Source organism: Protopterus annectens, chromosome 4.part0, assembly GCF_019279795.1.
Source record: "Protopterus annectens isolate FY-2018-M chromosome 4.part0, PAN1.0, whole genome shotgun sequence".
NCBI lineage: Eukaryota > Metazoa > Chordata > Ceratodontiformes > Protopteridae > Protopterus > Protopterus annectens.
In genome coordinates this window covers 935,512,341-935,537,388 of record NC_056733.1, presented here as the reverse complement: position 1 = coordinate 935,537,388, position 25,048 = coordinate 935,512,341, and the positions used below count along the sequence as shown (strand labels likewise).

Sequence of the window (25,048 nt, the reverse complement as noted above, 5' to 3'; positions counted from 1 at the left end):
AATTTTTCTTGGCACGTAATTTGAAATTAAATTCTAGAGGGTGGTAGACGCTCACGAAGGTGAACATCATTATAACAACTTCACTGTTACATAACAACTTCTTTCATCCATTAAGATAACTAACTAGTTTGCTTACACTGTAAATTAATACCCGTTAATAAAGCTGCCTTTCTTGTCTTAGATTCACCAGAGCTAGCTCCAATACAGATTCTGTATCCAAATAAACATAACTTTTCACGTTCCTGTTTTGTCAAATGAGTCTTCTGTAGCAAACCATTTCAGGAGTTTCTTTCTTAAGGCTTCTCATTATGTTTTCTCTGTTTGTATAGTTATTCATAATGTTGACATTCCACGGCAAAACCTTTACGATCTGATTTTATTCTATTCCTGACCGCCATTGTTATAGATGCTAACGATATCTGCACATGGTCAGTACCAATGGGCTGCAGGTCCAAAATGTCATCTTTCAACTTCTTCCCTTTCAGTACAGAAGCAAAGCCAATAATATTTACTTCCAGAACACATTACTATTTCAACAACAGAACAGTAAACTACAAATGTACATTATTTCACTTATTAATACTTGCACAAGATTCTCATCCTCCCAGGTGCAACACAACCTGCACTTAATGGGAGCTATGGTGGTCCACTCCATGCAGGAATCACTCCAATCAGGATTAAAACTTTAAAGTATGCAGGGTGAATTACTTTAAAACTTTACTTCTTTACATATGCACAGCTGCTTCACTGGAATGAATCTGTTGCTTCTTCATCTGGTGTCTACATCAAAGTGAATTTCAGTAGAAATTCTAGTCAGTCAGCATAGACATATCTTGCCTGGTTTCCACAGAATTTAAACAGGCTGCTTTAATTTGAACATCGAGAACCATACTATCACCCGTATGGGCCTATTGGCTTGAATCGTGCTCCCTGATGCTAAAAGCTTGTAGGCCCTCTCCATTAGGATCTCAGGCTGCAGTGGCTACATCTATTTCACAACACGTTCTTGCATGAATGCAGTCAGTCTTTCCCTCCACCCTTTCAGGTCAGCCAGAGCTCTTCAGGTACTCTTGGAAACCCTATCTTCCAAGTTTGATATCTCTGCTCTAGTTCTTCCAACCTGATAACCACATCAAACAGAGTGACCTGCTGCTTGGCATCATTTTGTAGCTCTGTGATTGAATCTGAATGTAAAATTACTTTATTTGTTTCTGCCAACGTTCAGTTTGCCTTGTGTACCGCTCTAGTTTGCCATAAAGATCCTGTAATTTGTCTAGGATTTGGGCCAGTAGATTCTTGGTGTCAGGTTTGTACATGGAGAACCAAGCAGGTGAAACTATCCAAGACATATTTCCTCCCTTAGTTTGCTCAGTCAACTGAGTTTTATTTATCCTTTTTTCTCTCCTTTTTAGTCCTTAGTACCTTTCCTGTTAACATTTAACACCCCCCCCCAGCACTCAGCATTCAAAACTTACACTTGCCTAAAGCCTGCCATCATCAAGATGCCCAGTTCTTTCAACTTTTTTTTCATTCACCAGTACTACTCTAGTTTATAAAAAATGCCTGTCCTATAGATTTAACTAAAAGGACTAAGAATATCTTCACTGCTTGTACCTTACTATCCATACCCACAATCAAGAGCTTTTAGCTTCTCAATGTTTGTGACATCATTTATTTAAACTTTTCCCCACATACACTTAGTTACAGGATCCTAACAGGATCCTTGTTTATCTTCATTTATGTTACATCCTAAAAATAACCAAAACTGTTCCACAACAACAAAACATCTTTTTCTGAATTTATCAAAAACAAAATATAGCATGTTTAAATAATACTATATACATATATATTATTTTAAATCATACAGTTATATTTGTGGATTTGCAGTACCTTATTTTCTTTGCTAATGTTTCTAAACATAAAACAAATAGAGGAAAAAGAGTGGACAACCCTGCTTGGTTCCTCTGTTCACAAACAGCATATTGGACAGGAACTCTCCGAAACCTATGGTCAATCATTAGCAATGTTAAAAAAGAAAACTATGCCTATAAAAATAACAAATAGTATCTCTTCATTTACAATGCTAACATACATAATCAAAAAAACAAGATGCTTCAGCAAAATATTAATACACATTTAAAGGTAACTATAGAAACTACAGAGATTCCTTTGAAGGGAAATGTCAAATCAGATTACAGTTAATGAACAGTAAAAACCCTGGGTTTAACAAACGAGAATATTGAATTTAATATAACAGAATTTGCACAGTATCCACAAACAATACAAAATACACACAGTAGGACAGGAAACTGCAAAAGTACAGGTTTTAGAGTACAGTAATATTTAAGGATTTACTTATTAAACAAACAATCAGCTACCAGAAACAACATCCAAGCTTCCAGCAAAACAGAGGCCTACATGGCTGGCAAAAACACTGAAGTAGCTTTGTTCTGAAAGTAGTTACTAAGTGATCTCTATCTATGACGACACTGAGGTTGACAGCCAGGGAGGCATACCCACAGTATACCTAGTTGTTCCCTTGAGGTACTGTGAATGTTAATACCATGGTCTTCAGCAATCAGATTTGAGCTCCCTGGGAGGGGGTGCAGCAGAGACAGGGAAAAGTCCCAGTAAATATAAAACAGGGGAAGTTAACTACACAGAGACCTGTCATCAGTGGGCTCCCCTTGGGTTCTGTGCTGGGACCGCTTGTTTGGCATCTACTTTTCTGAAGCAAAAGTCAATACCAAATGTCTCTGGCTGACTAAGCCTGCAAGCTAGGAGCAGTGATCAAGTCATTTGGAGATTTAGTCATCCTGCAAGAAGGTTTGTCCCAAACAAAGTGGTGCCAAAATTATGGACAAACTAAACGTGAAAAAATGCATTATTGTATCCTTTGGGAGGTCATCTACCCGAAACAAAACACATTAACAATATGCCTCAAAAAGGTGACAACTGACTGAGATTTGGGAACATGAGACAGTAACACACTGGAATTCCAGCAGAGATACCTTTTTAAAGGGACAGAAGGCCTAAATAACATGTCCTACATAGACTCAAAGCAGTGTCACTATACTTTGTATTCTACAGACTACTAAGAGGTGACCTGTGTCTGGCATACAAGAAACCCTCCAACTCATGACTGATGAAATTACTGTACTTCAGCAAGTAAAATGTCATCAGAAATACTCCATCTAGTGACATAAGCCTCTTCTCAAACATCAACGGAATGGTTTGGAGGGAAGGGTATAACTCGCAGAGAATACTGCTGCTCTGAAACAGACTCCCCATCCATATAAAACAAAGCTCATCCCTCTTCATTTTCAACTACAACTTAGATCTATGGATGGGACTTACCCCAGGACTGTCCTCCATATTACTAATGGATAGATTCAGCTCCTAAATGCTTTATCCAATGCATGGGGCTCCATAAATTATTAATAGGTGTCATCATCGACTCCCCTGCAGACACTACATTCTTCAAGAAAGCCCATCTCTGACTAGCAAATGGTGCCAAAGCCATGATCTTAAACTCAATGCCAAAAAACACATAATTGTACCCTTTGTGAAGTCAACCTTCCTGATATCGATAAGCCCCTAAGAGTCGACCCAGTGGTCAGGGAACTGGGTACACACATGAGAAAGTAACCTTGCCTTCTACCACCACATGGCCACAGTGGTAAGGAAATACTTTCATGTTGCATATCTTCTAAGCAACAGCAGGGCATCTAGACCCAAAAAGGTAATTACCCCACTGTACTCTGCCCTTATCAGACCAATCATAGAGTACACTGCTCCTTTTGGTATACACCTGACCAGGAATATGCAGCAACTACAATGACCTGAGATTCCTTACAAAAAGAATGAAAGGCATAACAAATCTGCCTTATGCAGAGTGCCTTAAAGCTCTTTCCCTCTACTCACTTAGTCTCCTATAGATTGCTGACAGGTGATCTATGCCTGACTTACAAGGCAGCTGCAGACCCCACACTTATGAATCTCCTACATAGTTGTAAGTCAAAACAGCACCAGAAATACAAGGTCTAAGGATCTGAATTTTGCATGTGACCTAAACAGAACATGCTAGAGAGACAGGTATGTGTCCCAGAGACTGCCCCTCCAATGGAACAGGCTTCCCATCCACGTGATGCTGAGTTCATCTATTACCCAGTTTAAGCGCAAGCTAGACCAGTGGATAAGAAACAGGACATTTATACCAGGCCTGTCACCCACGTCCCTTATAGACAGAGATAGCTTATAAATGCCTGGCCCTCAAGGTCTTATTTGCATACAAGACATTATTCTTTCAGAAACACTCGACTAGGCTTAGAAAGCACCGCCCCTGGTGATTAGCCTATTAACAATCGATGGTATGATCCCAGTTATTCTCATTAGGTGTAATATATAATTATGGACCATGGGATAAGGCCAACGTCTAACCAAATGGAATAGGTTAATTTTAGCACAAACGGGGAAACTAGCTAGGCTTAAAATTGCCTGCAAGGGTAGCTAGGCTGATACTTACCTATGAAACTATTAATATCAGCAAACACTGTGTAAAAGCTTACAGGTAGCTACAACAACTAACTGGAAGAAATATTTATGGACATCAGGCCATTTAGTGAGCTACAGTGGTGTTCCGAATTGTGTGCCATCACCATAGACACTTGCTGGTACAAGACAAAAAGTCTTTAAAGAGCTTATCACTTTGGAGAACAAAAGTAACATACTGGCTGCAACTTGTCTAGTTTTGCATTACACAGCAAACTCAATCCTGCATGCAATTCTAAACAAACTGCCATGCAACAGCTAGTTATTAAAGCAGAGTGACACAGTGAAAGGGGTGTCAGGGCCATAATCTAGAGATCAATAGCTTGAAATCAACCTTTGTAAGACCAGGCAGATTTGTGTGTGTGAGAAAGAGACAGTTACCACAGTAGATTAAGGCTATGACCTGTTTACAACCTACTTCCTGTGATACTGGGTTTAACTCCCTCACTCTTCCATCTACCTGCTGTGTGAACCTGAAAAGTCACTTAACCAGGCAGTGCTTTGGTGCAACTGGAAATTTAACAAGGTTCCTTTCATGGGCTCTTGGACTATATGCCAACTGATTACTCATGAACCCAAACCATACCATTTACGTTTAAACATAATTTTAAAGTTACATACATCACTTGCAAAAATTCTGTGCAACCTACCAAATGAAAACTTATTACAGTACTCCCAAACACACAGGTGAGGAAAGAAAAAACTGCAGTACAGACCATCAGCATTACCACGTCGATATAAAGGGAAACAAACATCTGAAATCTTTACTCCTTGGTAAGATTCAATATTTTTATTTGACTCACATTACGCCACAGATTCCTGATAATTAATAAATTCAAGCCATGAATAAAGTAAAATTCTAACCCTTAAAAGACAAATAAAATGCAACTGTCACAATGACACGTGTAAAATACCCGTTGCCTATTTAAAAAAAACAAAATAGATCTTAAAAAATGCACGTTAAAACACTGGAAGAGAACAGCTGCCTAACTCACCAGCTAGAGAGACATGGGTAAAGAAATGAGCCAACGTATAATGTAGACCAAGAAATGCCCAGTGAAGCTATCACATTTACGATAATAATTACGTTATACCATTAAAAAAATATATAATTCATACCTTTCACCTGCTACGTAACATCAAAGCAAGATGTTAAATAAGCTGTCAAAGACAAAATCTGTCTCAGCACACCTTGCAGAGTGGAATTGCTGAGGTCTTTTTTCACTGCTTGGCACAGACTCGGATGTCAGGAGTGTCTGAACAAAACGCCTGCAAAAAAATATATATATATTTTTAATATCCTTTCGTGGTAGAAGATGCAGTTAATTGGTCTGCTGTTGTTTAAAACATGATTTTTTGTATTATTATCATCTGGATAATTAAAAACATGTGTTACTAGGTATTTTGAGTTAATTGTTGTTCATGGCTATAAGGCTTATGCAAATACAATAAAACAGAGGCCTGTAAAAGACCCCGGTTGGAGGTTTCTATTTTAGGTGCTTTCTCGTATAGAGTTGTCACTGTGGTTGTAAATACAGCTATCAAAGATGACAGAAGTTGGAGATGTAACTGGGTTTTGTGAGGAAGAGTTGAGAATGAAGACAGTTTTGTTTATACATGTATGACATAGGCACTTTGAAGTTTTATTGGAAGTAAAACTACCTTTCTGTTTGACTGATATCTTAGGAGTTTGGTAGTTCGGACTGATAAAGTGATGTATGGACATCAAAGTAAGTGTTTGTGTTACTGTAAACATAGTGTTCTAGAAAAGAATGGAGCAAACGAATATAGATTTTATAAAAAAAGTCTGTTAGTATTTTTCAATGTTTTCTAGCTTGTCATGATGTGCTAGGTTGTGGTTATTGCTGCATTATACATTTTTAAAATGCTATTTTTTTAGCATGGTGTTAAGAATTGTTGCCTTCAGATTTAGTTGTGTTTTTCTTAGATTACTGAGTTTTGCATAAACTCAGATTTTAATAAGAGTTTATACATTTTGTACCAGAACAAAGTTTATACAAGAATATTCTTTAACCCTAGCAATAGGGAATGATAATATGTAGAAACATAAAGAAGCATCCTTTTTTGACCCTTTGCTACCATTTCAAATACTTAAAAATACATAGCCAAATCACAAAGGTATATGTAAAGAGAATTAAATATAGCAAAATAACCATTATGTTTTTGGAATATTAGAGGAAGCCAAAGCTCTTGGAGAAAACCAGCAGAGATTCAAGGAAACATGCAACACTCCATATACACAGTAACTGAAGGTGAAGATTAGACTCTAGACCTTGCCCTGAAGCTGTGAGCCACAGACCATGACTCTAATCTGTCCTGCTCCCCAGTACTTTTGACATTGAAGAATGTGCTCAATTGAAATGCTACAATGTACATGCATAGGTAGTTGCTAGGTATGTGGTCCAGGAGACCCTTGATGAGTCTAGCCTAGTCTCCCTACTGCCCCTGGTCTATAGCACTGCCTGGTTAAGTGAGTTGCTTGTGGCTACATAGTAGGTAAATCAAGACCGAGGGATTCATCCTATATTATAGGAAGCAGCTTCCTAACAGCTCATAACTTTTAACAGTGCCAGTGACACAGCAGGTAGTACATTTACCTTTGCTGCAAAAGGCGTTGGGTTTCTTTTCCCATATCAGTTAGATGGATTACTGACCTTGCAGTGTAGTCTGGGGGGTGGGGGTGCAAACCTAAGTGTGTGTCATACTTCGGATGATATGTTAAACCAAGGTCCCATCTACGTGAGTTGGCGGTAGATTAGGTAGATGTAAAAGATGCCATGACACCTTTTGAAAAGAGTAGGAGAATTTCCATGATGCTCTGGCAATATTTTCCCTAGTAGTATAAGTACCACCTCTGGTCTCCTCTGAAATGTGGTTGCTAGCCTAGTGGGACTATAACTCTATCAACAAAGAATAAATAAATACAATAAAAGTTAATCCTCTGTATTAATTAACTACTAGGCACAGCAAACTCAGATTAACTGCCAGACAGCAGTGACTGTTTCATAGTAATTTGTAAATCTGTTGTGTTGGTTGCAGGTAAAATCTATCCAACAAAATATTTCTTGTTGGTAAAAATTTCCAGTTTGGGTCTCTGAATAGGTGGCAACTTTAGCCAGAGCATTACACACCCTACATTTTATATGCTCACATACTTTGTTTGAGAATTGTTTGCCATCAGGCAAAGATCTAGAGTGAATTATCTAGTTCTAATCGTTATTAAATTTTTTTATACATTAGGCAAGATATGTCTCTGATTCTCAGGTGTTTAACATCTTTTAAGTCTGGACTTGGTGGTGTATCAGAATAGTGTGGATGGTACTAGCTGGATGAGAAAACTGTGCCTGCATTTCATGCTACGGAACTTGCTGTGTTATACTCTTGTGTGGTTGTCAATGTTTGTTTTAATTGTTATTTGTTAACTGGATGGAAGAGCTGGTCTGAAAAATTTTTCCAGTCATAACCTGGGCTTTTAGGCAAGCACAGATACGTATTATGCTCAGATGGTGTATTAAAGTGGAGACTTTATAGAGTTGTTAATGCTGAATAATGAACTGTATCAATACACAACTTTACAAAACAGAACCTTGCAAAGCTAGGAGAAGAGAAAATAAAATGGTTAAGGAACTTCAGAGAAACACGTGTCCCACTGAAGTGAAAATACAATACTTGCAGAGAGCCATAAACAGTTCATGCCATAATACAAAGCTTAACAAGGACATAATCTAAAAGAATGCATGCAAACGGGGATCCAGTAATACACAATAAAGAATCAAAATATTAAGTCATCTTAGTATGTCCCACCATAAATCAGTGTAACCCTGTAATGGAAAAAAAAAAAAGCTGTTTCCAGTGTATCGAATCTTATGAGGGGCAGTAGTGAACCAAAACAATGAGGGCATCAATAAGAGATAAATCCCTGAGGTGCATTATGTGCTCTGTGAAGAATGAATAGAGGAGATTAACTGCAACCCATAGAACATGCACATTTTTATCTCTTTTGTAAATGTTGCCTAATGAGCCATCCGAGTGTTGTATATTTAGCAGTTTTTGGGGAATGCATTCCAGGCTGCTGGAGCAGTTGTAGAGAAAGATGTGTCAGTAGTCAATAGTGGCTATTGTAAAAAGAGGTCTACGTAGCACACAGCCTTCATGTGTCCCAAGATAATATACAATGTCTTGTATATTATGTTTCTTCTTTAAGGGTGGACAGTAGTCCTTGGGCAGTTTAAAAGTAATTTTTAATACTAAATAATGCCCTTGATGCAAATGTTAACAAAATTTGATATCTGTGAGGTGTAGTGATATTCTCAACTATCCGAACACTCTCTGAATCAGAGCACATCCTGAAAGAGGTTTTTTAGTTACCCAGGCTGTCTTCTTAGATAGCCTGTTAGCCTGATAGATGGTTCCGTTGGTAGTAGAATAAGCTTGGAAGAACCCTGGTGTAGTGGCTTCCATACTGGAGGGGCCACAGAGGATCCTCTGAACTTTTGAAGAGTGGAAAGTTCTAGCTTGTTCCCCAGATGCTGACTCCATTGTGGCTGTGGACATAGTTAAGAAAAAACATATCAGGAAGTGAGCTTACTTTCTCTCATTTTAGTAATAATTTTCTCACATTGTATCTCTGAGTAGGTGTCAACTTTAGCAAAAACATTGAGGGCAGTAAACTGTGTGATGCACGTGCTCAAGGTCCATTGAAACTTGTCAAAGGAGATATCCAAGTCTCTTGCAGGATTACCACGCAGTCCATCACATTCACTGGGTACTGGATGGGTATTGTGTCTTAAACTTTTAGCCACTGCAGTAAAGTCTTGCAGAATTCTACATAATCAAAATGTGACGGCAGCTGTATCCCAAGTCACAGGTTTCTTGGTAGCATTTGTTTACATGGTCCCCACTCCTTTGACTCCCATGGGAATATTACAGTGGGCATTTTGAGTACAATGGAATTAATTGTTGGATCTTCTAAATGTCCTCCTTAGGAAATTCAGGAAATACAAGAATTGCCCCACATTGTGGCTTCTTGAGTCCAACCTGTTTCAGGGCAGACTTTTACAAGCCCTTGCCCCATCTATGATGGCCCCTACAGATGCTTCAGCTTCTGCTAGGGGAGGTGTCAGTTGCCAGCATTAGACGATCTAAGGGACCTAGACAAAGAGAGAGGCTGCCTTGTACATTGTTGCTGTCAAAATCGGGTCAGTCCTTCTGGCTTACAGGTCTTCCAGGACTCCCACCCTCAGATGCCATAACAGTGCACAATTGAGGCACCACCAGTTCCTGTGGCCTTTGCCAGGAGGCCACAAAAAAGGTTAGAAGTGGGCTTTTGTACGTGTCTGCTTTCTGATAGCAGGCTATATCCCAGGGCAAGCAAATTAATTAACTAGTAGATGGACTAACCTGTTTGCTAATGCCTCATGAGTGGTCTCAGAACTCTCCTTTAACCTGAAACATGTTCTAACATTGGGGGAACCTTTGATGACCTGTTTGTTCCCCTGATTTTTTTCTCCCTTCTTTTTCCTTTGAGGAGTATGTCCAGAAGTGATACATGGGTATCTTTTCTGTTTTTATTTCCACTTATTCTAAAGTTGTTGATGATGAAAGCCAAGCTGCATGAGGCCAAGGTCCTGCTGTTAGTTCTGTTTTAGCCCCAGCAAGTGTAGTTCCTCGTACTGTAACTGCAGCTTCTGGTTAGGGCCTTCTCTTTGAGGTCAGACTACTTCTCTGTGCTCCCTACTGTGATTTCTCTGAAGCTGTGCTGTATTGGTTTGTCTCTTACCTCTCCAGTTATCTCAGAGGGTTGTATCAAGGTTAAATTTCTCAAGTAGTTACCTTCTGAGTGTGGGGTTCTACATGTTTCAAGCTTGGCACCATTATTACTGATGTATTTGCTGCCCTGACATAGATATTTTGAGGGAGAAATATTTCTTATCAATCTTACACTTTTATATTTACCTCATGTTCCTTCACTCAGGACTCCTTGGCCAAGTTATATACCATTAAAAGACGATCTGAACTTTGTTTTTGTTTGGTCATCTCATAACTCTTTGGAACTCAATTTGGCAAAGTCAAAAACACCCCTGATCATGTCAGCATAAATTCACCTCATTTTCTGTGCTCTACCAATCTGTTATTCATGGGGGAGCTTTTCACAGGTTCATGATGTAGGCATCAGTCTTGACAGGACTTTGACAAAGAAGAGCCATTTTATTTAAACTAGCACCACAATATTTTATTTCTACCTGAAAAAATATGACCTGAATCTGGAGCAATGTTCCATCTGTGGACCTTGCTGTAATGATTCTTGGCACTTAAATTACTGTATGCTGTTTTACTTAGGGTCCTGGAATATAATTTGGTGAGTTCTCAGAGAGCACGGGCAAGTCCCTAGAGAAATCAGAATTCTGCAGTGAAGTTATTAACTGGTGGATGTTGTAGCTGACATATTACTGTATATCTGTGACATGTGTGCTCTCTTCCAGTTGTTGACCAGTTTGTAAGCCCTTACTATTGCATCATATGGGCCCTGTTACTAAAAAGCTGTTGGTACCTTTGAAGTTATCAGGAGAGGGCATGATTGCTCCAGGGGCCTGACTTGAATGCGTTATGATTGTCCTTAACATATTTGGTGCTGCTCCTTCGGAAAAGGCTGCATTCCGTGATTAGGTGCTGATGCTGAGAAGTTTCCTAAGATATCACTTTTTCAGAATTGTTTTATTTCAATCCTAGCAGATGTGCCAAGCTGAACTTTATTTTCACAATATAGTTTTATTATGCATGGAGGGCAGCCGCAGTGGTGCAGCAGTTAGCATTGCCGGCTCACAGCAAGAGGCTGTCCGGTTCAATCCTCGGGTGGGGTGCCTTCTATCCGGAGTCTGCATGACCTCCCTGTGGTCGTGTGGGTTTCCTCCAGGTGCTCCGGTTTCCTCCCACATCCCAGAGACATGCTGTAGGTGCTTGAACACTCTAAATTGGCCCTAGGTTTGACTGCGTGTGTGCACCTTCTGTGGAAGGTTGGGCACCTCGATGGCAACTCCACACCATAAAAACTCCACTGCCAATCATGGGCGGACAGGTGAATCGCTGTGGTGACCCCTAACCGGGAAAAGCCGAAAGAAGAAGTTTTGTTATGCATGGGACATTACATTGTATGCACTATATTTAATATTAATTTTTTTTAAATGTTACTTTTTTTACTGTAAAATGCTTAGTGAAGGAGTATTTTGATACTAATAAATAAGTAATTAATAAATACCTCTTTGAAATCAGCTGAATGAAGCCAAAACCTCCTTTAGGGAATCCCTGAAATACTTTTTATTCAGGCAGATATGTCTTTACTAGTAACCCTAAGCCTGTTTTGTGTGAATACACCCACTTTTTTCTCTTTTATTTAATAATACACAATTGCAGCATTATGTATAAGCTTGCGTTGCTGGTAATGATCTGTTACATTTATCTCTTATTATTTAAGCAGGTACTTTTCATGTTTCTTTTACATTCAAACATGGATTTCATTTCTTTATTTGAAGTGGTAGAGTGGAAGCACTTACAATTACTTGACATGCTGACAAGGTTCATTTTATTTTTAATGAAACATTATTGCCTGCCTCTCTTTATTGATTGACTGACTGTATTGTGAGATAGTGGATAGTGCTGTTGTCTGATACCAAAATTCCTTGCTGTGATACAGATTTGTTGTTTTTCCAAAGTGGGAAAACAGTTGAATTAGTATAATTAAGTAACTGAGTGCAGGAAAAGCTGACATCTCCCTTAAGTAATATTGATTTAACGTGTAATTATTCTGTGTCTGATGTGTTCACGTTGTTTCTCGTTTTCAGTACGATGTAACCTTTACCATGCAGCATGGTTATGTGTCATTATTCATTTCTGTTGTTGTTGTTTTAACTGAGTGTACATTTTTTCTGATTGTGGTTTATCGGTTTTAGTTTTCTGTTTTTCAGTATGGAGTTGGGTTCCTTGTACTGAAGTGTGCCCTAGTTAATTTCAGGTATGCTTGGTGTGTATTTTGTTTTATGAGGTTGGGGGAGTTAAAGGTTAGTCAAATCCTGAATGGTACAGATTTGTTGCTGCCAGTGTATAGGCATGAGTCAATAAACCTTACATGTGAGATTCTTAATGCAATCAGGAAACCTTACATGTGAGATTCAAAATGCATTATTTCTAAAATTGTGATGAATTGGCAATTTTCTGTGCCCATTACAACTATGACACCACCTTTGACCATCTCTTGAAAGGTGTTCTTCCTTACAAAACCTGTGTCTCCCCCTGCACCACAGAAACTTTAAAAGCTGCTCCTCTTCCTGGCCGTCTCTTGATCCAGGGAAGTAACTAACACAGCAGAATGAAGCATAACCCAAGTACAAAATATTTAAGGACTCTTCCAACTGGTTTAAATATAACATGTTCATAAATGTATAAAAGAATGAGAGGACCGTGGGCCGGTCAAATGTGCTTACTTTATACAAATAGCACAGTAGGGCAATGCTAAGGCATACTAGAAGAAAGCCAACAACATCACAGAACCACAGTCTGGTGTTAGGAGATGGTAAGGAAGAAACAAGTAATCTCCGTGGTATCCCCGAAGTCTCAAAACAACCCACTAAACAAGTATAGTGGGTCCAAAAACAAAACGGTGCAAGAAACTTCTCTGTGTGGAAAATTTTCAGTCCATATATTTCTAGTTAATCACTGTATATTAATCAGATCAGACAATAGTAGTAGATGTAGCAAACTTAAACTCGTCTTAAGTCGAAACAAAACAAAAAATTATAATAGAAAAAAATATAATTGTACAGCATTACTAAGTATTCGAAAGTAAGGCAGGCAGCCTGTTTCCAGTTGAAAATCCTAGACTGGATTTTCGACTGGAAACATGCTGCCTACCTTACTTGGATTACTTTTGAATACTTAGTAATGCTGCACAATTATATATTTTCTGTTATTATTTTTTGTTTTGTTTTGACTTAAGACGAGTTTAAATTCGCTACTTGTACTACTATTGTCTGATCTGATTAATAAATGGTGATTAACTAGAAATATTTGGACTGAGAATCTTCCACACAGAGAAGAAATGGTAAGGAAGAAGACCAGCCACACTGAAGTTAGTAAATAAATGGGAAACTGTAATCAGTCACATTTGTGAAATATGGCTTTGCAAGAAAACGTGGGTGTAAAAGACTGGGATTTTGTTAACTCTTAAACTTGTGGGTGTGCTGCAAAGCATATATTCCACTTAATGTCATTTAATCTTTAGAAGGACACCGGGGGGTGGTAACTACAAGTAAAACGATGTTTGCTATTTATATCATGAAATGTTTTATAGAAATACAATCTGCATGTTTTTATATATATATATATATATATATATATATAGTAAAACAGCTTTGTGCAGTGTGTGTGTGTCAGGTGTACTTTAAAGGTGCAGGAGTCACTTCGGTTACTGTTGTATGTGTTAAAATCAACAAGTAATTTTTGTTTTAGTTGACAAAATATATGGTACTTTACAGCATAACGAGAGAAGAAAGTTTGGACAAAAGCAAGTAATATGCTGTGATGTTGGGCTGATGGGGTGGGGGTGGGGTGTAAAACTGAACTAACTATATATGTGTAGAACTGTGATATTTTCTTATTTTTACATGGGTGAATGTCAAGATTAATGTCCTTGGCTTAAGTCATAAACAAGTGTTTTTTTTGTATGCAAGTAGGTTTGACAAATGAGATAAAATGATGAAAGCCAAGTTTCTTACATCTGCAAAATATTAGCTTGCGTTTTTCTATTAGCAAATGTTCAGTGGTGTCAATAAGTCTGCAGCTGAAGGCAGTTGTATATTCTATTCTGAGTGAAATTTACAAAAATTTATTGCTGACTAATTTAGATTTGAAACAAGCTGTTTGCAGGTGATAACGATTATTTTTTTAGATTTCCAAGCATTCTTTGCTGAGGGCACTGCAAAATTTAAAGGTATAGTGGCAAGAAGTTAAGTGGAAAATAAAGTTTGAAATTATGGGAAGTAAATAAGAGAAAACAACTTGTCTAGCAACTCTAATAGAACAGTGTACAATATTAGTTTTATTTAAAGATGGTCCGTGCACTTTTTTAGTAGTAAACGTTTACATTTTCCAAAAGCACACAAGATGCTTTTCACATTTGTGAGGGGAATAGAGAAAAGAACACACCGCAATCAGAGTAAGTGGGATCACTGGCTGTAGCATGCGTTTTAGCAAGGATCACCATCATTTTAGGTTAGGTAGTGTCTGTGAGTACAGCTGTCTATTTTGGGGAAATTGTTCCTATCTGAAGGGTTAAACTTAATTTTTGTTTTTGAAGTTTTACATAGTTTTGAGTGTTTCTAAGTTAGTAGGGGATGGGGGTGTTTTGAAAATGCCTTTAGCTTTTTGTTTGGAGGTATTCTTTAAAGCAAAAAGACTTGAAAAATGTGATACAGGTTCAAATGGAGGTGAGAAGAAACAATTGTATAAAAGACCAGCTCGCCCAATTCTAATGTGTGTGTCAAACATGAAAGTTTGAAATATCCATTCAAAAAAACTAACATGTATTGTATTATAGGTGGGAACAGTAACTTTTCATCATAATGGCTATGTTGTCCTTATCTTGGAATGCAAGTGGCCTTCCAGATACAGACAAGGAAAGAGTGTTTGAATTATATTAAAAATGCAGAGTGCAAATAACAATTTATGCAGGAGACATATTTGAAAAGAAATGAGCACGTGAACTTGAGAAAGAGAGGATTTCAGGATGGATATTCAGTAGAATATCAGGACAAAGGAAAAGAGGACTAATTACACTAATTGCCAGATGGGCTACAATATTGATAGGGTCTATATTACCAAAGCGAAAAACCCTATTCCCGAATACCTAAACGTCGACACCTATACGGCGAACCACGAAAATCCCGAACGCACTAAACCGTGAAAAAAAACAATATCGAGCTGTCATAGTCTGCCAACCCCACCACCCGCTACATACTACCTACCCAAAGAATATAAATAAACCACACACATACACTAACCAAACCCTACTTCTAACCTAAGGTAAAGTACCAAAACCATACCTCTAACCCTACAGTAAACCCCACATATACAACTAACTATGCACTATCCCTAACCCTAAGGTCCATAACTACCGCACACGTCCCCTACACACATATACCCAAATAAAATAAATGCACATACATTTAACAAAACCCTACCTCCAACACTACACTAAACCCCACATGAACACAACTATCTACGCACTATCCTTAACCCCTCCCTAACCCTAAGGTCCGTAACTACCGCACACTTCCGCTACAGACATGTACCCAAACAAAATAAACAATACACATACATACACTTGAAATAACCCTACTTCTAACATTACACTAAACCTTACATACATTACCTATCTATACACTTACCTTAACCCAGATCCTAACACTAAAGTCCTATCTAAAGTCCTAGCTATCGCACACTTGCCTTACGGGGCTATACCGCAGATGGGCCAACCAAAACAAATCGACATTTCGTAATTCGTGGTTTTGTATGTTCGGGATTTCCGTACTTCGCACAATACGTGTCAACGTCTTCGTATTTGCTCAGAAGGTTTTTCACATTCGTAATACAGACCCATATTGATAGAAGAGGGGAAAAAGACAATAATGGTACATTTGTGGTAGTAAGGGGCTATTGGCAAAGGAGGGGATTACAATGGCATGTATGTTTATTCTACCAAAAAAATGGTATTGTAGAGCTTAAACTTTCAGGAGAAGTAATCAGCTTTCAGCAAGGAATATTACTTATGGTGGGGACTGGAACTTGATTTGCAGTAGTGAAGATGTATCGGGGGACCTAGAAGGAAAACTATAACAAAAGGGGTAGATTTCAAAAAAAATATTATGAAAATATTTGGCATGGAAGATGTGAATTTGGTAGTAGGAAGTCTGACAGAATTTACATCTCATTCCCCAAGGTGCAATAACTAGAATAGATTAGATATAAATTATACCTGACAGGAACATATTCATTTAATTGAAAGCTTCAACACACAACCATTTCAGATTATGCACCAATAAAAACTAGCATACGAATGCAAGGAAATGAAGTAAAAATGAGACACTGGCACTTTCCCACCTACCTGTTAGAGAGGAGTTTAAGGAACTGGTGGTATAAATTATTTGAGAGTTAAGGATGATAGAAATATCTTCAGAGGTTATAGCTAGTCAGGGAGAAAAATGAAAATGGTGTTTAAATATAGGGCAGAAATAAAGAGAAGTGGTTAAGAAGTAATAGGAATTATTTAAAGTCTGACAAAGATTAAAATATTGCAGAATAGGGGGATATCGCAGAACAAGACCAGGCGGAAATGCAGAGTGCTAAAGAGAAGGTAAGGGAGTATATACGTAATGTACATGAGTTTAGAAAGATTGCTGTTATGTAACTATGTGTTGTTAATAACTCCAGAGCTCAAAAACATTTTGTACAATGACTTGGGCAACAGGAAGTGGAAGGGGTTGTTGCCAGACTTTAGGGAGCATAAAACAAGAAAAATAAATTGATCCTGTAGAGGTATTAGAGATAATTTGGAAATGTTATGAAAATTTGTGTAAAGCAAAGAAATGAGGAAATAAAGAAAGAGGACATGAGATACTAAAAATGTGTGTAATCACTCTTAAGGAAAGTCTCCAGGAAGAGATGATATTCCTGTGGAGGTTTTGAAGATTAGGAGAGAAGAAAGTGAGAAAGATTTGGAAGATTTTGTGTAATAGCATTTTAAAAGGATGGGAAACACCAGCATCCTGGAAGAAAGCAGTGGTGGCTCTATTACTCAAAAAGAGTAAAGAACCATCAGACCCAGTTTTATATAAACCTGTTTAAATTTTACACCATGTTTATAAAGTGTGTGTCTATACTAGCCAAAATAATGGCAAAGGCATTGCCAAAATTGATTGATTTTGCAGAGGAGAAGCAAGCATTTGACAACATTGCAGTGGGAGGCAAAATGGAAAAAATGCCACTGGTTTTGGTGGGTCTTGAGGCAGAGTAAGCATTCAGCACTGTAAGCTGGGATTCTGGGTTAGGCAATTAAAGCATTTGCATTCCCTGATACAATAATAATGTTAATTAGGAAGATATATGAGGGTTAAACTGGGAGGGTCCTTTCTGATAAGATGTGTTTTGAACAGAAGAAGAGGCAGGGGTGTCCTCTTTTCCCCCTTTATTTGCTTTATATTTAGAACCAATGGTAAAGAAAATAAGGGACTCCGAAATTCAATGATATAATTGGCATGGTAATCAAGAAAAGGTAGCATTACTTATTTAGTGTTTGATAAATCCAGGCAAAGACATTCACTGTTGTGGAACAATTTGACACACTTTCAAGTCTTTGTAGGGTATAATATTTATGAAGATAAGACCACGGTTATAGCCGTTAATTATGTACCCACACACAAACTGGTTCAACAATACCCATATTTATAGGGACAAGATGAGATGACATATTTAGGAGTATGGATTAAAACTTATATCTTATGACAGCTAAGGATATGTGGGAATAGACTAACTGAAAGATAATACAGAAATAACTGAGAAAATAGAAGCTGTTGTTTATGTATAGTAAGGTACAAGCAGTGAAAACAATGTTCTAGTCCCTTTAGTTTTGTGTACAGGCCAGGCATATTTTTATCAACCATTGGAAAAATTTTGGACTTCTAAGATGGCTGGGTATTGAATAATAGCTTAATTCTAGCTCTCCTGGTGTGAAAACAGAAATGTAGAAGAGAAAGCCAGTAGACCTAGATTTCTGGGTAAATGTCAGTAACTAGCTAGTAAGTGCATTGCCTGGATACCAGGAAAAAAGAAATACAGAGTAGCTGAAGGAAAATCAATGACAAAAAACACTGACTGGGAAAAGTACTATAGCTGTTCAGCAAAAAAAAAGTGCAGCCTCCAGACTTGACTTCCAGTAACCTAGAGGAAAGTATAAGGCAACTGCACGAAGACCTGACTAAAATAAATGAAACCCTGATGGAGTATCTTTACTCAAGTAGTAAAAGGCTGTAAAAATGGAAGAAGCTTTAAACAGATATTCAGATACGGTGATAACGCTACAAAACTCAGATGATGAAATAAAGAAAAGGCTGGCGAAATGTGAGAGCACAAATAAGCAACTGGATTGGTATTCCACAACAGGAATTGTTAATTGAAAGGGCACGTTGTATGTGTATGCTCCAAATCTGGCTATGAGGAAAACAACCTAGACCTTTAATAGTAAAGATGCAATCTTACCAACAGAAGGTGATTCTGGCAAAACTGTGGGTAAAGGACAAAATACTAAAAGTAGAATACAGCAGAGTGTTTATGGAGAATAACTACTCATCGTACACCAGCAGAACAGGAGTAAATGTATCCCGTTCAAGGAATGTTGAGAAGCAGATATAAGATACAACCTGCTGTACACAGCTATCTTCAAATATTTTTACCTGGAGGAACAAAATAATTTTTTGTTGAAGTACATGCTATGAAAGATGGACAAACATTTGTCCAACAAAAAGTGAGCTGACAAACAGAAGGAGATTCTGCTTCTTGTACTTCTGATAATAAAGACCACAGAGAGGACAGTGCCAGTGAAACCTTTTCCAGTGTTTCAACAGAAAATTCTTAAGAGAGGGAGAAAAGCACAGGTATTGACTAGAAGACTCAAGAGTATGTTGGAAATGAAGCAGAGACAGGGTCTGGGAGAAGGTGATGAACAACAATAGAACAAGAAAATTTGAAAATATTGGACTTTCATGGACTTTATTAAACTTGCAGGGAATTCTAAAGCATATGCCCTCCTTCATGTCATTAATGTTTGGAAAAATACTCAGAAGAGGGGAAGAGGAGGGAGAAAGTTAACTGGAAGTAAAACAGCTTCTTTTCTTAATAGTACTATTTAAATAGAGCATGATCTTCTTTGCATGTTTATAAAGTGTTTTTTCAGTTATTTTTAAGTGTAATTGGTATGCTAATTTAAATAGGTGCTTTTAAATAGGTGTTCATGTTTTTTTTCTTTCTTTCTTTTTGCTTCTTTCTCCCTTCTTTTTCTCCTTGTTCAGTTTTAATAAATGCAGGCACTGCAATGTAAAAAAAAAAAAAAAAAAAAAAGAGAGAGCTCTAGTTAAAAGAGCATGACAAAAGAAAAATGTGTGTGCTTTTTCTCATTCTTGCACAGGGGAATAACTGGGTTAAGGCCATTAGCTTAGTCAATTAGTCTAGTAACACGTTTTAAGAGAAAAGTAAATGAAAAAGAATATTGAATATTATAAGGTTTTTTTTTCTAATAAAAAGTTTATTTGGTTCTTGTGCCTCTAGCACTCTCCCAATCTCATAAAGAGAAATGGCTTGGAGAAAATATTTTCTGAAAACATTCAAGTGTTTTTTTTCCAGCTGAGAGAGTTATAAACATAAGACAGAACCAGACAGTACTTAATAGAACCACAAGGTACACCATGTCTCTTAGCATGGATAACCTTTCCTTTAGGTTAGCTCGAGTCTCTGTTTCTGGCTGTCAATTTGGAAAATGTATTCCTGCTAGGAGGGTAAAATGTCAATATTTGAAGATGTACATAGTTTTGTGTGTTATTATAAAGATAATAGGTTTTAGGGGGTATTGTGTGTGTCTGTGTGTGTATTTGAGGATTTTCAATAAAACAAAAAGTTCTATAAGATGTGACATAGGCTCAATGGAGATGACAACAAACAACTGTATTAACAATTAACCGACCAAACAGTATATGCATGTAACACAAAAGCTGAAACTAGACAATTTAAGAAGAACGCTGTTCTACATAAAAGGTGGGAATAATCTCCCAAGAATATGATACTTGTCTTGCATCTCACATCTCCATAGATGAAGTGTTAAAGGCCCTATCCAAGGCAAAAAACACAGCTTCCATGGGACCTGATAGTATCTCAGGCTTTATTCTGCACCATGTCCAACAAGAACTGGCTTTGCTATTGGCACACTGTATTTAACCAAAGCCTAAGTACAGGCTTCATTCCAGCAGAGTGGCGAACTGCCATTGTCATCCCCTTGCACAAAGGTGGTGCCACTACTGACCCTGGAAAGTATCACCCTATTAGCTTGATAAGTCTGATCTGTAAAATCTTGGAGCATATTATTATGAATATCATAAACAAGGGCATAGGCAATCTCCAATTACTTGACCCCACTCAGTTCAGATTTGTCAAGGGCAGATCTTGCCTGTTGAACCTGGTTGACTTTTTTGAGATTGTCACCAAGGCCCTGGATGAGGGGAAATCAGTTTATACAGCTTACCTTGACTTGGCCAACCTTTGACACAATCCCCCAACTCTGGCATCACCGAAAAGCTGACACAACTTGGCATAAATCCCTATCTTATCAGGTGGGTGGCCAGTTGGCTCACCGACAGGACTCTCAAGGTCAAAATAGGCACTTCTGCCTCCAATAGCAGACCTGTCACTAGTGGAGTTCCCCAGGGATCTGACCTGGGACCCCTACTGTTTGGCATTTACTTCTCAGAGGTCCAGGCAAAGACAAAAGGCCTGTGGCTGACCAAGTTTGCAGATAACTGCAAGTTGGGTGCTGTCACTGACTCCACAAGTGATGTTAACATACTGCAAGAGGGTCTCACAGCAGCTAATGACTGGTGCCAAAGTCATAGCTTCAAGCTAAATGCAAAAAAAGTGTCATCATATCATTCGGCAAAAACACAGGCCCTATTGATTACCACATCAACGGCAACCCCCTAAACACACAACCTATGGTGAGAGACCTGGGTACTCAGGTTGATAACAATCTCATATTCGACCATTATGTAGCAGCAGTGGTCAGAAAAGCCTTTTACTTGGTTCATCTCATAAGTAAAGGGATTGTATCCAGAAAAAAGGGGGTTATTACCTGTGTATACTCCTGTCATTAGACCAGTAATTGAGTATAATGCCCTGTTTGGTATGTACCTCTCCAAACATCTGCACCAACTGGAAACTCACAAAGAGAATCCATGGCCTGCAACACCTGTCCTATGCGGACAGGCTTAAATCACTGTCACTCTTCTCTGTGTTGTACAGATTGCTCAGAGGTGATCTGTGTCTCGCCTACAAGGCAGTCTCAGACCCTGCCCTACTAGAGATGCTGCATATCCATAAGTCTAACTTCTCGCGCATTACCCACTTGAAAGGCCTGACTCTAATATATGACATCAAAAAAACCTGCTAGATTGACGGGCTTGTCTCCCGGAGGATGCCCCTTCTCTGTAATCAACTTCCCATGCATGTCCAACAGAGTACCTCGTTGACCCTCTTCAGGTGCAGACTTGATGAGTGTATGGGAAGCTACAAATTTGTCCCAGGGGTTCCACCTGTGTCCCTCATTGACAGAGATGACAGGTGTTGACTGAGGTTTCTTTTTTGGGATAAACTCTTGTCTAGGCTTGTAAGGGCCCCAGGGCCATTAGCCTAGTAACATGCTATGATGAGAACAAGAGGGAACTGACTCAGCGAGGAAGGACACCCTCCACAACTTGAACAAACAATTAGATATCTTGTAAAGTCCTGTAAAGGCAATTATGAAGCTAAACTAGCATCCCTAGCTAAGGATAATCACAAGCCATTCTTTAGCTGCATCAGAAATCTAAAAGGGAAGGTCCAGGTTTGTGCCGAACTAGTAGTGGATGGTACCGCTCATACTGACCCTGTGGACATCACCACCCTGCTAGCAGACAGCTTTGGTGAAAACTTCACCCCCCCCCCATCCCCGTCCCCACCAGACATACCTCTAAGCATACCTGTCACCAGTTCTCCACCTAGTATCTCCAAGGAGCAGATCATAGCACTATCCATGGCCAAAAACAAGCCTTTATGGGACTGGATAACATCCCAGGCTGCCTACTGAATGGTCTAAAACAGGATCTAGCAGAACCACTTGCCGCTCTCTTCAACCACAGTCTACGTATTGTCTTTGTCCCAGCAGAGTGGAAAACAGCAACAGTAATTCCCTTGTACAAAGTGGGTCCATCAACCGACCCTGGAAACTGTAGATCTATAAGCCTAGCCAGCCTTATCTGCAAGGCCATGAAGAGAATCATCATGGACCTTATCAACAAGGACCTAGGTGACCTCAAACTCTTGACCCAACCCAGTTTGGGTTCATTAATGGTAGATCATGCTTATTAAACCTGGTGGACTTTTTCGAGAATCTTGCCAAAGCCCTGGATGAAGGCAGAACAGTACATACAGCCTGTCTTGACTTAGCCAAGGCTTTTGACAAAATGTACCCACTCAGTCATTATTGAAAAAGTCACCTAGCTGGGAATTAACCCACATGTCATTAGATGGGTTGCCAACTGGCTCACCAGTAGAGAGCATACAGTTAAAATTGAGGATTCCACCTTTACCAGCAGACCTGTTACCAGTGGTGTACCACAAGGATCTGTGCTGGGCCCCCTACTGTTTGGAATCTATTTCTCAGAAGTCCAGGCAAAAATAGATGGCCTATGGCTTACTAAGTTCGCTATTGACTGCAAAATGGGTGCAATCATTGAGACCCCAAAGATGTTGACATACAAAAAGGGCTTACACAGACTAATGATTGGTGCCAAAGCCACAGACTTAACATAGTTTTTTGCATGTAGTTTATCATCCCATTCGGCAAAGGGGAAGTTCCTGAAAATTATGATATTAACAGTACCACCCCTTAGCTCAAACACTGTGTTGAGAGATTTGGGAACACAGGTCAATAGCAACCTTAACTTTGATCACTATGTGGGTACAGTGGTAAGGAAGACGTTCTATGTTGCACATCTCATAAGTAAGGGCATTGCATCAAGAGCAAAGGATGTTTATAACTTTCCTGTACTCTTCCCACATCAGACCACGAATATAGTACAACTCTCTCTTCTGTATGTACCTCACCAGACATCTGCAGCAGCTGGAGAGACCTTAGAGGTATCTTACCAAGAAAATTCAGGGCCTTCGACACATGACCTACATGGACAGACTGAAGGCCATGTCACTGTACTCTGTATCTTGTAGGCTGCTGAGAGGCGACTTCTGGCTGGCCTACAGAGCAGTCTTGGATCCTGCCCTAATGGAAATGCTGCACATCCGCAAGTCAAATGGGACAAGATTCACCCACTTTAGGGATCTTAACCTAGTCTGCAACATTAACAGGACATTTTGGGAGACGGATATGTCTTCCAGAGCTTGCCACTCCTCTGGAACAAACTCACAATTCACGTAAAATGGAGCTTTTCAATGACCTTATTTAAGCTTAACTTGGGCAACTGGATGGGAGATCGTAAATTTGCCGTTAGTGTCACCTATGTTCTCTTGGATAAGGGCAGTTGATGCTGATCATAGACTTGTACTGCAAATGCAGACCATACAACTTGGTCAGTGAGGGAACAAGGGTATAACATGGCTAGGCTTATAAAGGCCCTAGGGCCAACAGCCTAGTAGCCTCCTATGAGCCTAACTTCATTCCCCCTATTCAGGGAATGTCGAAATTCAGGTGTGAGAGGCTATTGACAAGGGAGGAGAATTACACTGGCATGCATTTGTATTCCACCTAAAACTGTTATCATGGAGCTTAAGAAAATTCTGGGAGAACTAATCAGTTTTTAGTAAGGAGTATTACTTGTAGGTGAGGGCTGGAATTTGATTTGCAACAGTGAAGATGTGTGTGGGGGCCTAGAATGGAACATATAACAAAGGAGGATACATTTTTGAAGACATTTATGAAAATATTTGGCATGGAAGATGTGAATTCAGTAATAGGAGTTCAGAGTTAATTTACATATTATTCCCTAAGATATAAAAACTGGGCTAGGCTAGACAGAATTTACGTTTTGCAGGAACATGTGTGTTTAATTGAAGGTCTTGATACTCGCCTATTAACAATTTCAGATCATGCACCAATAATAACGAAAATAAAAACACCGGACCATGAAATAAAAATGAGACGGTCGCTTTCCAGCCGTCTGTTGAAAAGGAGGAATTTAAGGAATGGGTAGTGGAGATTATTGAGGAGCTATTTGACAGGATAGAAATTACTTCTGAAAATACAGCTAGGGAGTGGGATAAAATTAATGTGGAATTTAAAAATACAGTGAAATTAAAGAAAGGAAGCTATGGTTAAGAAGAAAAAAAGTATTTAGAGAGACTGACATGTTAAAGTATTGCAGAATAGGGGGACTCTCACAGGACAAGAGATGGGTCGACTGCAGAATGTTGAGCAGAAAACAAGGTGTTACCTTGATGATATATATGAGTTTCGAAGGATTGCTGTTAAGTAACTGTTTTTTTTGATAACGGCACTAGAGCACAAAAACTTTTTTAGCACAATGAGTCCGGCAACAGAACGTAGAAAGGGCTGTCACCAAGCTTAGAGGTATTGCAAATATTTTGGAAATTCTACGAAAGTCTGTATAAAGCAGAG

At 38.7% G+C, this 25,048-nt stretch overlaps 2 protein-coding genes across 3 annotated transcripts in view; both read right to left on the bottom strand.

The window, feature by feature from the left end:
- Positions 1-5,802, bottom strand: part of DENR (density regulated re-initiation and release factor) — a 486,191-nt gene extending 480,389 nt beyond the window's left edge. The window contains exon 1 of one of the 2 annotated variants that reach the window (XM_044068910.1): positions 5,671-5,802. The gene's annotated coding sequence lies outside the window, so the exon portion shown is untranslated. Of the gene's footprint in view, positions 1-5,546; positions 5,617-5,670 lie in introns of those variants that run through there. The other variant, XM_044068911.1, reaches the window with a different exon arrangement.
- Positions 1-25,048, bottom strand: part of CCDC62 (coiled-coil domain containing 62) — a 1,334,937-nt gene that overhangs the window by 1,150,834 nt on the left and 159,055 nt on the right. The window lies entirely within an intron of this gene.